Raw genomic sequence first — 18,006 nt, 5'->3', positions numbered from 1 at the left:
CGTTAGTGCAAAACATCAAGATAGAATTCATGGCAAATTACATGGCATGAATGCTAAAATATTATTTTAGTCTTTCATTTTTTTCACACAGATTCTTCCTAATGTATTTTTGCATATTAGTTAGTTTTCCTTGCCTGTATTAATATTATTTTTGCTTTGCAATTTTTGCAGGGAATAAGTATCTATTTTTGATCCTATACTATATGTGAATATTACGCCAAAATGGGTAACGTCTTTTGACGTCGTCATTGACGTCGTACTTTCCTGTGACGTCATACTATTTTGTTATTATACTCTGATGAAGTCCAATGGACGAAACATGTTAGTTTTGAAGTAAAAAGTATATTTCTAGAGTTAGTTCTTCGCTTTATCTATTTCTGGCAAATTACATGGCATTTTCCTCTGCGTTTAAGTACAGGTTACATAATTGTTTCTTTATATCCCATTTTGACACAAAATAACATGTACTCCTTTAACACTCATCACTTCTGTTTGAAGATAAAAAGAAGCACATAACTAATAGGAAAAGATAAAACAAATATCGAGAAATACAATTATTCAAATATATATCAATAAAATGTCTGAAATACTTCATTTTCCAATTTTGTTTACAACATGCATACAGGTTCAACAACTGGTTCGGGTACAAGTTCTTCAAACACAGCGGCTTTTGTTGGTGTAGGTGTTGGCGTATGCATTACAACTGTTATTATGGTTGGCAGTTGCTTCTTCGTTTATAGATATCTAAGGTAAGTACACTTCAGCAATCTCCTCTGAAATGGTTTATAATGATAATCTGGTGACACTCAAAGAAAACGGTTTAAGTGAAATTGATCCTTCATTAGAAAATGCATTCGTCATAGGGCCAAACAGACTTGTTTCTTGTTTAGTAGAGGTGTCCATTCAAGTAAAGTTGGGTATGAGTGATCTAAGATCATGGACTCCATCAAAGTTCAGCTGGAGTCAGAGTTAGTGGACTTGAGTGTGTTGCACGTTTCATTTCCTCTCTTGAACGGACTCAATCAAACCGAGTCAGCTATTATTTTGTTTGTTTGCATTCTATGCTTCCATCGAAGTTTATTTCAGATTTTATTGTCTATCTATATAATAAATGAAAACGAACGTGCAAAGCATGCCTATTTGTTGAATCTATGGAGTAGTCTTTCAACATACAAACTCTCAAGAAATTTGCATAATGTACTTTTGAAAAGTCTGAGTGACTTGCCATCATCCTCTACATAAACCACTTTATCATAAATGTCTGTTCTTATTCTGTTCTAAATGTGCAAAACTCCAAATTCGTTTCAGACGAAGAAAAATGTGCCAGTAAAACAATCCTCGCGGACAAACGGATAGTATGTTATTTTTTCTTCTTAACCAATGAGTTGAGGAAATCGAAGAAAACAAACATTATTAATAGATGAATCAGTGATGATCTATGTATGTTCACTGATGCTCTAAAATGAATTATATCAAAAATCCGTAAGAGAATATTTCAGTTCAGCTTTACTGTTCATTACTCGTAATTTCCTGAAAGATAATTTCTAAAAAGTATGTAAATGCGAGATTACAATTAATATGCTATCAAACTGAGCCTGCAACATTTTCATTTATGCCATGTTGATGGCTATGTGGTTTTCCACTTTTTCTACTTGCCTATTCATAAACAGAGTGCGTTGTGTCACTTTTTTGTTCGCAGACTGATAATTTCTTATATTGTTTTTTGAATTATAGGGTATAACGGCTCGACAGGATACGCGACAGTATGCGACCCCATTTCGATGTCAAATGTAAGCAAGATAGAACGTGTGACAGGCAGAATGGGTAGAATATTTCGATGTTTCTGCAGTTAACTCTTATAGTACATCAATCAGTGTTTTAAACTAAAATGATATCTAACTGAAAATTTAGAATAGAAAAAGGTGAAGCAACTGTTGCATACTTTGTTTTCCTACTTTTTTCATAATACAATTGAAAGACTGTGTTATCATACCCAGTGATGCACAATGATACGGACATGTTTTACACTTGCATTGCGTTCAGTGATGAAAAAAGTGGATACTAAAAGAATGTCTATTTTTATATGCGATTATTGTCCTCTTCTAAATAACGATACATGCACTGCTGTATAAAACCGTCCGACCATGAGCATTATATAAAATATTTGCTCGTTGTGTAACATTAGAATTAGAATTCATATAAAAACTTGTAATTTATTTCAGAAACTAGAACAGATACTGAATCATCGCTTCAATATGAAAAACTGAATGACAGTCAAACAGGAGCAAATCAGTACAGTCAGCTGCAAGATGCGTACATTTATGAACAGATCGACGGTGCTACAAGAGAACGTATTACACACACGAGCGTTGAAAATAAGGAAACAGAACGGGACATTCCAGACTATATCAATATCAAAATATTATATATAAAAACTTAATATATATTTACTCAATGTGTTAAGACTGGGTTAGGAAATATTTTATAATTTGTATATTGATTTATTGTTTGGTTTCAAGTCACATAATTTAGGTCAAGTGACGACTTTATCAGCTATTGATGGTGGCGGAAGGCACCAGATTTTGATATCAACGCACATAGATAGAACCACCGACCTTTCATAAGTCAGCTGGATGACTTCTTCACATGAAGAATTCTACGCCCCAATTGAGGTTTGAACCCACGTCGGTGACATTAAGCACTCTATCATCGAAGCCCCGTGTTATGATTTAACACTTGAAGTAATCATTTGGGTAGTTTTGATAGTTGTATTCTACGAAACTCCCGTAAAATGTAATAGCTGTACTTTTAAAATTAGATTAATAGAAAATATGCATAATTACCTGATTAGAAAAGCACTACATTAGATTTTATTTTGTCAAATCAGCAATTACCTAAAATAAGAAATAATAGAAGCATTAATATATTTTATGTTCATAACAAAATTATGGCAGCCTACAATATTGTAATAGGCAGTAGGGCTGAAACTTGTTGTTGGAATAGTGTGCAAACCTGTGAATACACAAACACACAGAATTTAGGAAAGCATTTGGTCTTTATTATATGAACATAGTAACAACAATAATGATAACAATAATGCTACGAATGTGTGCAAATTATGATTGAATTATGAATGAATTATAAATAAAATAGATCTACATTGCATTTGAAATGTGGAAACAACATAAGTATGAAGTAATGGAAATGTAATGAGCAAACATTAAGTAAAATATTAGTATTAATGCAATATCAATATTATAATGCAGTATCAACATTAAGTAAATATAACATGCTTCTTAACTGTTACATACTGCGATAACTAATTACCGTATTTGCCTTAGTTTTACACAGTAAAAGCATTAATATTATTGTTTCAATTATCAAATCATAACATAAAACATGATGCGAATTTGTAGAAAACAATGTTGAACTTAGAAGAAAAAATTAACCAGCATAAATATAAATTCTTACCTGCAAAATGTGATTACATAAAAAAAACAGAATTAAGGAAAGCATTTGGTGAAATATTCAAATTGCTAACCCTTTTTATAAGCAGAGAGCAGCTGGTGTTTGTGCCAACTGACAAATAATATTGTAACACTAAAACCACTAGGGTATTTAGTTGTCGCACATCAAAGCAATTTTATTGTTTTCTTGTTGATGTAGTAACATTTGACAGAATTAAGAGGCCCTAGAAGAGGCCTTAGCTACAATATAACCAAAGCCAATATGACACTCTAAACTAATACAAAACTTAGGCATTTAGTCTTCCGCAGACAATCGAAATTTTGGAGACCATAGAGAAAAAGTGGGTGTGTGAGTTGAATTTTACGGCGAATGGACACAAAAAGGTCATATGTCGCCGAAATGAAGTTATAATGAAAACGAAAATTGAAAAACATTTTTAAAAATATCTATGCAAAAACATATATATAATACTAAAAATGTCAGTTGTAAGCATACTAATATCTAAAAAGATGTGAATAAAAATGTTTCCAGTTCAGATTTTACGATAGATGTCTGTCTGTTATACAAAGGACAAACTATTATCGAAACAACTCTTTCAAAGATTATTAACCAGTGATTAACATATTAGTGAAACGCATTTTTCCTACAGAGACTTTTAAATTTCAATTTCAGCTTTAAATGATTTATGCTGAGTAATATGCACATGTTATATCATATGCACATGTGCAAGTCTGTCAATATGATGCTATGTAAATATATAGCCTAAGGCATGTACAATATTGTCTCATTGCATAGTACTATTACGTCTTGAACTGTTAACTTAAAATTTAAGACATATATTTAAAGACATTTTACACTTGAAGCACCTTTTCCAAAAAGTTACAGAAGCGTTTAATGCTTAAAATAATCTGTAATTACTCTATGAAAGAATACTTTTATTCGATGGATGGCCTCTGAGTTTTATAGACGAATTATTAAAGGAGCAAGTTGTAAACGCATAAATATTCTTGAGTTTAATCAAAAATAAATTTGTAGTGTATTATACTAGTACTATATTTTTCCGGCCGGTATTGAATTCACCTTTACTTCCTGTGAATATCTGGGGTGAAGGACATTTAACAGCTGATAAAAACTGTACATTTTTATTTGTGGATGAAAAATTCCACAGGGTTGCGAGTCACCTCGTCCCCATTTTGGTCATTTGGTATCCCTTGACGATTTCAAATTGGTCATTTCGTTCCCCACTTTTCGGACCCTCATTTTTAGTCTTATTTTTTGTCAAATTTCCTAGATTATGATTAATATAATTATGATGTACAATATGTGTTTTGTAAAATATGTTCTACATAAAAAGCATGAAAATTTTACTTTAAAAACTACATTATGTTATGCTTTATGAATACCCGATCGTGTGTAAAAGTGCAGAGTCATGCACGTTTCGTAGCTTAAAGTGTACATTGGTAACTGTGGCCGTTTATCTTTTTTAAAGATACTTCATGTTTATTATATTGATACCACTTTCCAACACATCCGTTCACTTGTTTAAAAGTTAAACAGAGTTTAAACGGAAGGATTTTTAAAAACGCCTCATATGGCAATTATTTCATTGCAACTTGTATTCAAATATTTTGAAACTATCTTATTAATATTCATTATATCTGACACAGTTTGGTGGTTTATTACGTAATACTTGCAGTATGATCGTTTTCACTTATGCACGTATAACTCGTGCTGTAAGTTCTGCCATACAAATTCATTGCGCGTATTTACAGAAATAAGTCGATAAAAAACTCATTAACATCCATTATTTTCAAGATGTCCCGACTTTTGTGTAGTAAAGGTGTATTCATTAAAATCCGTATTGACTTTTATTCATCTCAGAAGTTGGTGTTTCTAAAAATCTGTTATTGAAACTCTTATAAGCGGCAGTATCAAACAAAATCAAGTTACTTCAGTATTACAATATTAGACAGATTATTGCTCTACGGTTCCACGTTTAACACGTTTACGCAAGAGTTTTGAATTTCGTCGAAGTCACCTTATTCGGCGTTTCGCAACGTGAAAATCAGTCTAACCTACTACATGTATTATTGGAAAAGCAAGCCAGTTTATTGATCTTTTAACGGTGTAATAACTTCAGCGTGTATTCGATATTCTTCTCCGACGTCGACAACCGGCTCTCTAGATGTCCAAATATAACTAATCCGGGTATGAGCTTCATGAACCGTAGTATTTTGTTTGTTTTGGGTTTAACGCCGTTTTTCAACAGTATTTCAGTTATGTAACAATGGACAGTTAAACTAACCAGTGTTCCTGCATTCTGTACTAGTACAAACCTGTTCTCCGCAAGTAACTGCCAACTTCCCCACATGAATCAGAGGTGGAGGACGAAGGATTTCAGACACAATGTCTTTCATCAAATCGTCACGGAGAACATACACCCCGCCCGGGGATCGAACTCGCGACCTCGCGATCCGTAGATCTGCGTTCTCCCTATTGAGCTAAGCGGGCAACGCTTCGTTTATCAGAGCAAATATTACCATGTTGATGCCCTTATTAATTATGCTTATTTCATGATATATACATTACGAAAATCTATTAAATTCAAGTTTCCGAATGTATAAATGGAGCGGTTTTAGTCATTAAGGGGACGCATATTGCTACATTCAGAGTTCATACAGCAATGCGGAAGGGGTGCATATTCAAGAAATCGATGGTGGGAAAATAAAAAACATATTCCTAAACTGATATAATACTGATGGACACCTGTAATATTCAGTATTTTGTGGATAAGGATGTGGTACTATGAATGTAATAGGAAAACAGAGGTGTTTGTGAAAGTACATTCAACACAAAATATTAAGCTTTTGTATAAGGAAAAAACAGGTTTTTTACAATAACAGTGTTCCAAATAATGTTGAAGGGATGAGATTTTCTTTCTAACACACCAGGTTTGCTTAAACATGTAAAAATTTAACGCCACGTCAGTTCATCTCGGGATGGACGCCATATTTCTCATTGATAAAAAATGTAAACAAAAATATCAGAGTGGGATTAGCATTGCAAGGGCATAACATGACATTCTACACAATGAATACCTTAGAACAGATATCTAAGATGCTACACAGGTCAGGCGGGTTAAATGCATAATGCCGATCACTTGAAATTCATCTTGAAAAGGTGGTTAATTTTAGTTTGTTTACATGGTTTTTAATTTTCCCACGACTTCTCGGCGATTCACTGCAAATGTATTACTGCGCCGGACGAAAGGTAACTCTAATAAACAACGGGAGACAACTTAGGTGTCAGCACGTGTACGCTTTTTAAAAAAAACATGTCGATGATTATAATTTCTTATCAAATAATGAATCCTATTCAGATATTCTTCTTTAATATTAGAAAATTATTAATTTCTGTGGACATTTGTCAAAAAATATTACCTACAGTGGACTACTTTGCGCATCAAACTGGTTTCCGCTTCAGTTGTGAGGCACTTCCGTTATACTTTTGACAACAATAACAAAACACAAAATGAATCGATAAAGTCACTTATAAACCGACTGCTACTTAAATTAGTGTAAGTAAAGTTGTTGTTACAACATTATACATGTTCGTTATGTTATGAGATAAAGTTTATCTTGAACTGCATAATCCATTAACTACGTTTACATGATATTGCATTTACAACTTATTTGACCCCATTTTTTTACGTGAATGACAGCATTCTCGTGCAACTCGTGCAAACAGAGTTATGAAAAGTATGGTGGAGAATTCAAGGACAAATTATAAATGACATTAAAATGAGGATAACTGTATATTCGTCCAGTTTTGATCATTGACATTCCTGCTGTGTATTAGTAACTTCTGTGAACAAGATTAGAATGTTGCTTTTGCACATATACACATTGATTGGACCTCTCAACAAAATTTCATACCTTATTTTAGGGATTTTTAAGACAGTACATTTTCAAAAGTTTGTTGAATGTGTTTTGATATTTAAGTGCATTGCAATTCATGAATACCAAGTTAAAAATTAATAATGGCAACATTTCTAGGCCTTTATTGTAAGCCACTAGACTTCTGTAATGATAAATGTTTAATGTATTAAGGGGAATATACTCTTTTAGTTTTGTAATGTGGCATTCCTTGACCACCGTATCTTTTCTTATGCACTACTTTGTAAACAAACTAAATAATGTGTTTTAGCTCACATATGCCAAATGAAAAGCAAGACAGTGAACTTATTTCACATTCTTTCTTTAAATTAGAATCTGTAGGACATTGATAAATGTTTGGACAAAGTGAAGCACTATTTTTTCGCACCAAAAAGTCTTAATTGTTGACTTTGAATGTACACAAGAAGTCTTATGTAATTCAACAATAACTTTCTTGTTTCAGTTTTTCTCATTTTTATTTTAGTGAGCAATCCTTTGTGTACTTATAACAGTTGAAACAGTATTCATTTCATTTACCAAAACCTTGTACTTTTTTGCAGGTAAATTTTATAATACCCCACCCACTTTTTTCTAATTTCAAAGTATGCGTCCCCTTAAGTGTGATCTATATACAGATCGGCGACATATTATAATCTGGTCAGTAACAAACAAGAAAATAATGTAATAATCAGAAATACAGAGTATAAAAGGTATGTTCAATAACATATTGTTTTCCTGTGGTTTCAAACATTACCATTTCTTGCAGTTATTCGAAACATCACAGATAAAATTCATACTAGATTTATAGATTATTTATAAAGACGATGTTTACATATTAAAAGCACAGATTTATACTAGAAATGAACGTGACGTTCGCAAATATCAATTTCCACGTACTGGATGTACGCAAGCATTAAGTGTATAATATACTGACTAAAGAGTGTACCATTTAATACGTGCGCACGTTCAATTTTGGAGAAAGAATGTTTTGGTTATGCATACAGACCATCAACAAGCCGATTCACATTCAGCAGTGTTAGGAACGATAATCATGCTGATATAACTCAACAAAAGAAACACTAAAATTAACTTGTTCATAGTTGAGGACTTCAATAATTCTAATGGAATAGTTTCAAAATACCACGTTACTCAAGAAATAATAACATACTGAATTTTTGTCCATTTGATATCTCTATAATAGATAATTTCAAACGTCTTTTTTTTCTTGTGGTTTAAACGTTTTTATTTTCTTGTTTATTGGATGATGTTGATTATAAAAATTGTGTAATATAATATGATCTACATCTGATTGGTAGCGAGGCGTTTATTTTTAACATCGTGTTATTCGTTTTTTCCGTGATCATAAATATGATAATACAATGTAAAAAAATTGTATACAAGGTTTTCTACTATGTTGTTTTTATAACAATTTAGAGCAAATAAAAATTCTTTACATATATGCTTTAATTGCTTTTAACGTATTTTATCACGTGCATATCTTGTTTAACCTTGGTTTGGAAGTTCAGCGACTGAAAAATGACGTTAACTTATAAATCCAATTATATGATTACCTAATTCAAAACGAACTTACATTCAACATGAATTTGGTTGTTTTGAAAAAATAACTCCCATCGGCTAGTATACAATAAAACAAAAATGATTAGACCCTGAACCATTCTACGATTTGATGACCTTTAATCAATATATAAAAAAGCTTTTTGTATCTTGTTAAGTAATTTCAAATAACTGTACTTTACGACTGACCTAGTTAGCGACACGTGACTAACATAGGTGAAGTTGCTGTAAAAAGGGTACAATCAACCGAAGGATGTTTATATCGCCGAGCTACAGCTGTTTACTCTGCATCCTGCTACCGGGGCTCCTAGATTCGTGCTTCTCAGGTCGACGTCAGCTGGCATTTTATCCGTTTTTATCTGCTTTTATCGGCGAGAGCCACTTTATTACCGGATGGCGTGAACTGAAAATCGTCCAGATAACTGACAACATGGAGGAGTTCGAAGACCCAGCGTTCCGGGACACCGGTCCGCGGTGTTATTGGAATCTGAGGCGACAAATGGGTAGATTTGATGTTCACCATGGACGATGGACGGTGAGCAGGATGGATTGACAACAATTGCATCTACGACGGAATGGAAAGACAACCGAGAATGGCGAAGTACAGAACATAAGTTAGATGAGAAATAATACTCAAAAGTTGGTCGCATAAACAGTACTACTGTGAGAAGATGAAAATATTAGACAACTTTAACTTAGACGATACAACTGTAAAAGATGCCATAACTTTAGAGGAAAGTTGTTATGCTGATATCGGATACTATTATGCAAACTTATTAGATATGTATCGAGAAATGTGCAATATTAATCTATAAAAATCGAGTGCATATTTCTTGATTCAAAGCTATTCATTTTTGTTACATATTCATTGTCACTTCAGTAAAATGATACACATGTTATTCGTTATGGCTGAATATATTTCATTGTTGTTTTAACATTTCTAAATGATGTGTAACAAACACAACGTGCATTATTGTATAATGTTTGATACACGTGAAAGTAAGTCGTGCATTATTTTCAACAAATTATATATCGTACTATTAATTTTTGACAATTAATACTAATCGGATTGAAGATTTGTTTTTTTATATCGTAGTGTTTTGAGGTGTGTATAAAGCCTGAGGCATATCACCAAAGTATTAGCTTGTGAATGATGTATGCATAAATGGCGAGTGAAATGAATGGACAGTTAGAACGACTGATTGAATGAATAAATTATAGAGATGAATGAATAAACGATTATAATTAAGCTATGGGATATAAAATGGGACATCTAAATATATGAATATTTGAGTAGAATTTTCTATAAGGTGTTTATTATATACAAAGCCAGATACAACATAATACAAGAATACAAGTACGGAGTACAATAAAGACATTACGAAACATGCACACAATAATTAGACACCAATAAGATATAGTGATCCTGTGACATATGGATAATATTAATGAATTACCAACAATAACATGTAAATACATTCTTCTTCAACTGCCAATTGTTTACATCTACTGTCGAATCACTGATATCAAGTTGGTGTTTTGCTAAAAACAGCCCAATGTAACGTTGTAATTTGATATCTTATAAATGAAAAGCAGTCAGTATGATCACTCAGATCACAAGACAAATGCAGATATATGAATTGTAAAAGACTTATCGGTTATTTTCACATCGGCATGATAGAATTAACTTATATTTACAAGGCAAAAGCATGATATGATTAATATATTTCATCATACCCTCGTGTCATATAAAGCAAACCGAAATTCCCAATTTTCTAAACTCCAGTCAGAACAGAACACTAAAGCAATGGTGATACGAAACACTATTAATACTGTTTATGACACTAAGGATTCATTTGTTCTAATTCATGTATCTTTCATTTCACTGTCTATGTTACATACTAATGATGGAATTTGTAAATTTTGATGTCAGAGGACCATATGTTAGACAGGCTATAGCCAAATATGCTATCCTCTTTAAATAAAGTTATTATCATTATTATTATTACTATCATTAGTATTACTTAACAACCTAAACGATATCTAAAGAACAAGACATAGTTTATTCTTACAATATTGCCATAATATTTAACAACAGAAAGTATATCTTAATTTATCGACGTATTAAAAAGATTCTAATTCATATCAGAGTTGAAGAAAGGAAATGGTTTATAATCGTAGAATTCTGTAAATTATAAATTCTTTTGAAAGGAGAGTATATTTATTTGTCTGCAAATGGGAAGTCCCGTATATCAAACTGAAAAATAGACTCAAAGGATGAGAATCATTGAGGGATATTCCTCCTCTTCGAACGTTGCGGTACATACTGTCTTGAAGCAGATGCTTGTAGTTTTGTGAAGACGTTTATGTCAATGTATATAAACGCTGCTGGGCCAATTGGCCCAGATTACCATGATACTGAAACAAGGGAATGATGGACCTCAGGATGATTCATGTATCTAAAGCATAAGGCTAAATGTACACAATGATAGTGAGGAAAATAACTAATATACGTTTATTTTTTCATAGATGTGAGCTGAATCTAATTTATGGATTGATAATAGTTTACGTTTTTTACCCACATTCGACTTTTAGTTCCAGCCGTAATAATGTAGACAGGAAGTTTGATTCACGCATTCAAAAATGTTCAACAAAAATGTACATACGTGAGAACCCTTAACAGATCTGATCATCTTTAACAAAATTGAATATGAATACTTCTGTTTCTTTCATTCTGAAAAACCAGACTGGACTGTTCCCACTTAACACTCGTGACTGGCGCTTCGTTAGATTATAATATTATAGTAATGGTCTTTATATGGAGGCTTGGATTCGACATATTGCAGTTTTATTATCTCTAAACTTCAAAATACGGGTTTATTAATCGGGTTGCCATACATGTACCAGTGTAACTTTAAACGTTAAAATTACGGGTTGTAAAGAATATTTCTTTACATTCAGTACAATAAGACATTTACGCTCTGTTGATCTCACAGTTAAGTATGTTTTGCATATAAAACCCGGAAGAAAGGGCATATACAAATATTTATAAACGGTTGGTTTGAAAAATGAATCTTCGGATATTTTTGATGCTAGTTCTGGTACAGACTGCTGGTATGTAGAAATGTGTCACATGCTGATTTCCAATTAAACTCTTAGAATATCAATAAATAACTAACCAGTTTGGCATTTAACGCTATATAGCAATTCTGCTTTTCGGTTTATTAATAAACAATTCGATGAATTGCTAAAATCTTTGATCATAATATTGATGAATTTATATTGTCACTACTACAGGTTTATTTGTTTGTTTTGGGTTTAACGCCGTTTTCAACAGTATTTCAGTTATGTAACGGTGGGCAGTTAGCCTAACCAGTGTTCCTGGATTATGTACTAGTACAAACGTGTTCTCTGCAAGTAACAGCCAACTTCCCCACATGAATCAGAGGTGGAGAACGAATGGTTATGGTGTCAGACACAATGTCTTTTATCAATTCGTCACGGAGAACATACGCTTCGCCAAGGGCTCAAACTCACGACACCGCGATCCGTAGATCTGCGCTCTCCTTATTGAGCTAAGTGGGCGGGCACATTACTACAGGTATAAGACTCACTCATTAAATTAATCTTATAACGTACCTTTCATTATTAAATTTTATAACGTATAATGATTGTGATACCATTTGTCATTTATCAAAATTTGCTCTGATTTTTTGTCACAAGTTTTACGAATTGCTGTGTTGCCAGTGCAACTGATGTATTTGATTATATTATGATGTATCAATTTCTCATGCATCATTTATTGTTTACCTTATTGTTGAACTTCATAGTTAAACCGAATAAACTTTCTGAGTCCTGACAGTCTCATATTTATATAAAATCCTAAAGCAGTAACAGACGACAAAGTGTGCAAGTAGCTCGACACATTCCATCATTATCATGTTGACTTACGTTGCAATTTTATATATACTTATGGTTCGTTGGTTTTATGTCGTAATAACATAGAAGGGACAATTTTCAAACTAATCTATAAATATTAGAAAGGCCTCACAAGCATATGCAGACTACAAATATATGAGTGGCAAGGGCGGGTTTCGAATTGTGGTCTGGAAAATGAGATATACACCCATACTTAGTTTCACTAATATTCTTCTAAGTGTTTAGAGAATGTGGATAGGACACACGGAAGCACTGCCCTACGACATTGACATTGTACCTGCGCAATTGGAAGACAGGTTCGGTACGTCAATTGTGTTTGTTGGGCGTCCTAGATTCATATATAACCTTCAGTGGGCTAAACAGATATGATGTGACACCGGACAGACTAAAAGACGAACCGGGCCGACAGTTTGAAATTACTGCACAGTGGTAAACTTCACGACATAGAAACAGTCGTGAATTTCGCGATTTCAAATACCGAATGAAAAATATGTCAGACAGCATACATTTTGATTAAAACAGGGTCATCTTTAACCAAAATGGCAGACGGCCAGTATTCCACCGGACATTTCAGTCAATGAGTTTTAACCTTTAATAAAGATGATAAGTGCAACCGTTGAGTGTCTCAGTGCCACATTAACTATGATATAACTCACATAGTATTTACACACACGAAACAGACCGACTGATGAAATGGGCTGACGGACGGGAATTGTACTATCTGTAGAACAAGATAGCGGGATTCAGGAGAATAAACAGACAGACGGACGTATGACGTAAAGAACAATTGTTGCAGACTGAATAAGCGATCATTTTCGACAATATATAGTCATTATTCAATTTGGAGTAAGTGTAAAGCGGTCTGATATGACAGCCATTTTCCGACCAAATCAAATAATGATCGCAAGGGTCATCATATCCAATAAGAGTCAATGATTTACGTTACGCAGACATCGATAGAGACCTGAAATCCATTTGGATAGAATATTCAATATATTGCGAGTTTCAAACCAACTGCGGGGAAAATCAAGTGATTGCCGATTAGCAATCTTGATCATTCAGTCGTATGTTATGCAAAACTAGCCAATCATATCAACAGGAAATTAAAGCAAAACCTTACTTAGTAGTTTGTTTTATATTTCACATGGTTTAATGTGTTATTTTTGCGCGGACACAAGCAATATTGACGGTCGAAACCAGTGTCAAACATGGTACAGAACTATGAGATATTACCGGAAGAGGTACGAGATGACTGGCTCCTACAGGGTTGATAAGTATGTGAAAAACTGTTCAGATTATGATGATACAGGAAAACCAAAATACTGTATGGTTGCATTCCTACAGGAAGGAGGTATATTACACTTACTTTAGCTCAACTGCTGATAACAGCTTGAATCTTATTTGAATTGATCTCAGACATAGCAAATACTGATATTTTACTAAAGTCTCAACATCGGGACCTGACGGCATTTAAGAGTTAGGTGCATGTTTAGGAGAAGAAAGTTCGAACATTACCAAATCATAGAAAGAAAAAGTTGTTTTACATGAAAATTAAACCGAATATAAACAAAATATATTATTCTACAAAACCATTGTCAATTTACTCATATATATATTGAATTCCGGAAAGGGACTGCATGAAGGGGCTACACTTCTGGACAGTTCAACGCCTTTAAAAACTCACCATTTTTAAAAAACTGTTACATGTCTTCATTTTGATGTATCTGCAACAATGTCCAAGCTTAAACTTTACATAACTAGGTTAAACATCGGTTTTAACAAATGTTTACTTCTATTTCTTTACAAATGGCATTCTTTTTTAAAGGGGGACAACTCTTTTTGAATATTTTAAGTATCCAACTCTATGGAACAGAACGGTTAAAATGTATTGGACAGATAGGTTGTTTGTAAAGATGTTGTTTGTTCACTAAAAATTTCAGTGCTTTTGTGATATACTGCTAAACCTTAAAATATTTCAAATTGTAAAGGTTGTAAAAATATATGTGACTTGAGTCTAATACCTTTTCAAAATCTAACAATTAGCTTAAATCGTAATATCCTAAACCATTAAAAGTACTTCATGTAACTTAAATTTACATTGTAGATAAAAAGAAACGTATCACATTGTATCATTATGCGGGACTAAACAGTTCCCTTATTGAAATATATATATATATATCCATTTTATTCTGAATCATACAACTGTAAGAATTTCATAATTAAAAGTCAGACACAACCAAGAGGAAAACATAGCTTACTTTGACTGCCAAATCTGAAATGATATATTGCTTTTCAGAAATGATGAGAAGCTTTATTCGAGACTGTAGCGATGGAACTGCATTTTTCAGTGACGATGCTGATACTTTGTTCAAAGTGGGAACAGTGGGGCCAGATAATCAGACAAGCTGCAAGCCGTCTTTGCAAGGTTTCACCGCTTGTTTAACACTGTGCGGTCAAGGTGATTCTGGGTTCGGCGATTTCTGCAACGGCCCTGTCCTTAGGTCCTCAGCGGGATTTTTATATTCTTCTTTATTTTCCATTTTGGCAATTCTGTTTTACATCTTTCTTTTGTAGTCTTCTCAACAGTAACACAATGTCATGTATCTACAACTTCAGAGCAGGAAAAAGAGAATCTTACAGGATTTATTTTTAAGTAGATGCACAATTTTTTATCTTTGGTTTTCTTCAAGTACTTTTCTATTATCACATTAATAAGTTGCGAACAAATAAAAGAAAACTGAAACTATATTATTACAACAATGCTTTAATTACATTTCAGTATAAAATTTAATTTTTACATCATTGGTACGACTATCAATCACTTTTTTCTGTCACTCTTTTAAATCCATTCATGTTATGACAATGAACAATCGTGTTCAAGTCATCTTTGTTAAAGAAGTTTCTATTCTGTGATAACCTGGCCTTGTGTTAACAAAACATTTTCAGTCTCAGCTGACTTTATTTGTCATTTATATCTTAAGTGCATGTTTCAAATTACTTGTTAAGTTAATGACTATTTTCAAGTCACTATTTAGTACTGATGATTGGTCTCAGTGAGACTCAGCTAGGACCGAAAAATGCTTTGTGAACCTGTAGCCTGTTTTGTTAAATATAAATACAAGCCTTTTGTATTCACTGACGTTATGAAATCATTTGTTTCCACGTTCACCGTTTGATATATGTATTTGAAATGATGCTATTACGTTGATTTGTGTCCAAGTCTAATTGTGTAATATGGTCCTGTTCTGTTCTGTTATTTTATTTTATTAAAATGTTCTAAAACAAGCGTTTAACATTGTGTTTAAATTTAATCACGGGTTTAATGAAATTGTCTTCAAAAGTTGACATACAATGTACTTTTCTATCCAAATGATATATTATATGGATTAAAAACGGTCGAAATTTAAAAATCAAACATTAACAGATTTTGTTTACCAACATTTTGGCTTTGCACCTCTCTCAGGGTTTCAAATATACGTAATGTGATGTCAAATGACGTCAATAGGGGCAATATCTAAAGCAAGAATTTACATAATCATGCGGCCAGAAAAGAATTATATCAATTATATAAAGTCATCAATAGAATGTTTATAACATTTTTATAAAATATTTATTCTTGTATTATTGTGTCTCGGAAATTGACTTAATCATTGAGAGAAACATGTTAACAAAGTTCGAAAATCCTACTATTAAACTTCACTTGGCTAGTTGTGTTGATAATGAAAAATAGCACGGTATAGTATGATTTACATATAATCGTTGTTTGATATCATGTTCTACGTGACCATAAATACAACATAGCATTGGTTATGTACGGTGATGTTAACATGGCAATTTAGAGCAAATAAAATCGTATAATATTATGTTAAGTCTTTATAATGTAATTCAGTTGAACGAAATGCGTTTCATTTAACAACTGATTCAATGAATAACGTATTATGTCAATAAAATTTATCAGAAGCATTCCAGTATGTTGTTGTTTTGCCAATAAAAACGGCTGTCATCCTTTAACATAGCAAAGTTATAGGTCCTGTCGTCGCGTTAAGAAGAACGTCTGGATATTGTTAGGTCCTATCGTTGTGTTTACAGCAGCGACTGTATATTGCTAGGTCCTAACGTTGTGTTTACAAAGCGAAGGGATTTTGCACGGCCCTGTCGTTGCGTTTGTAGCAGCGACGGGATTTTGCTCGGTAATTTCGTTGTATTTACAGCGACGTAGTGTTTCTCGGTCCTGTTGTTGTGTTTACAGCGTGTTTACAGCAGCGACGGGATGTTGCTCGATCCTGTTGTTGTGTTTATAGTAGCGACTGGATGTTGCTCGGTCCTATCGTTGTGTTCACAGTAGTGACTGGATGTTGCTCATACCTGTCGTTGTTTATTGCGGCATAATATTCGGTCTTGTCGATATGTTTATCGCAGCGTCAAGACATTGTTCGGTTCTGTCATTGTTTTTATCACAGCATAATATAATAATGCGTCGCGTCTGTGTGTTATGTTGGTGTTATGCGCGTCCATGCTTACACTGCTGTGGTTCGTGGTCGGGAGCGGCGATGGGGGTGGGGGTGGGGAGGCGGGGTATGGCTTTCCATATTGAATATTCATCATCTATACCTAACTCTTACCAAATTTATATCTTGCATATAATTATATATTAAAATAACGTTTTAAGCAACCCGTCTGCTATATCTTTCAACTACAGTAAAAACTTTCTATTTGTGGCGAGCCTTCTTTGCGATGTATGACACTAGCCGTTTTTGATGTGCTCTGTACTTCTTGGAAATCTACCCATATCTTTTCAGTTTAAGACTATCGTCTGAATATTGCTCTACCCTGTCGTTGTGTTTATATCAGCGTATGGAATCTACTCTGCTCTGTCGTTGAGACAATAGTAACGTCTGGATTCTACTCTACCCTGTCATTGTGTCAAGACCGATATCCCCTGTAGTTGTGTTGATAGCAGTGTGTGGATTCAGCTCTAACCTGTCGTCCTGTTAATAGCATTTTCTGGATATTGGTCGGCCATGTCTACGTATTTATAGGGACGTATGAATTCTGCTCGGCCCTGTCGTTCTGACAATACTAACGTGTG

This window comes from Mercenaria mercenaria, chromosome 14 (assembly GCF_021730395.1).
Source record: "Mercenaria mercenaria strain notata chromosome 14, MADL_Memer_1, whole genome shotgun sequence".
Lineage (NCBI taxonomy): Eukaryota > Metazoa > Mollusca > Bivalvia > Venerida > Veneridae > Mercenaria > Mercenaria mercenaria.
Note: the sequence above shows the minus strand (reverse complement) of the source record.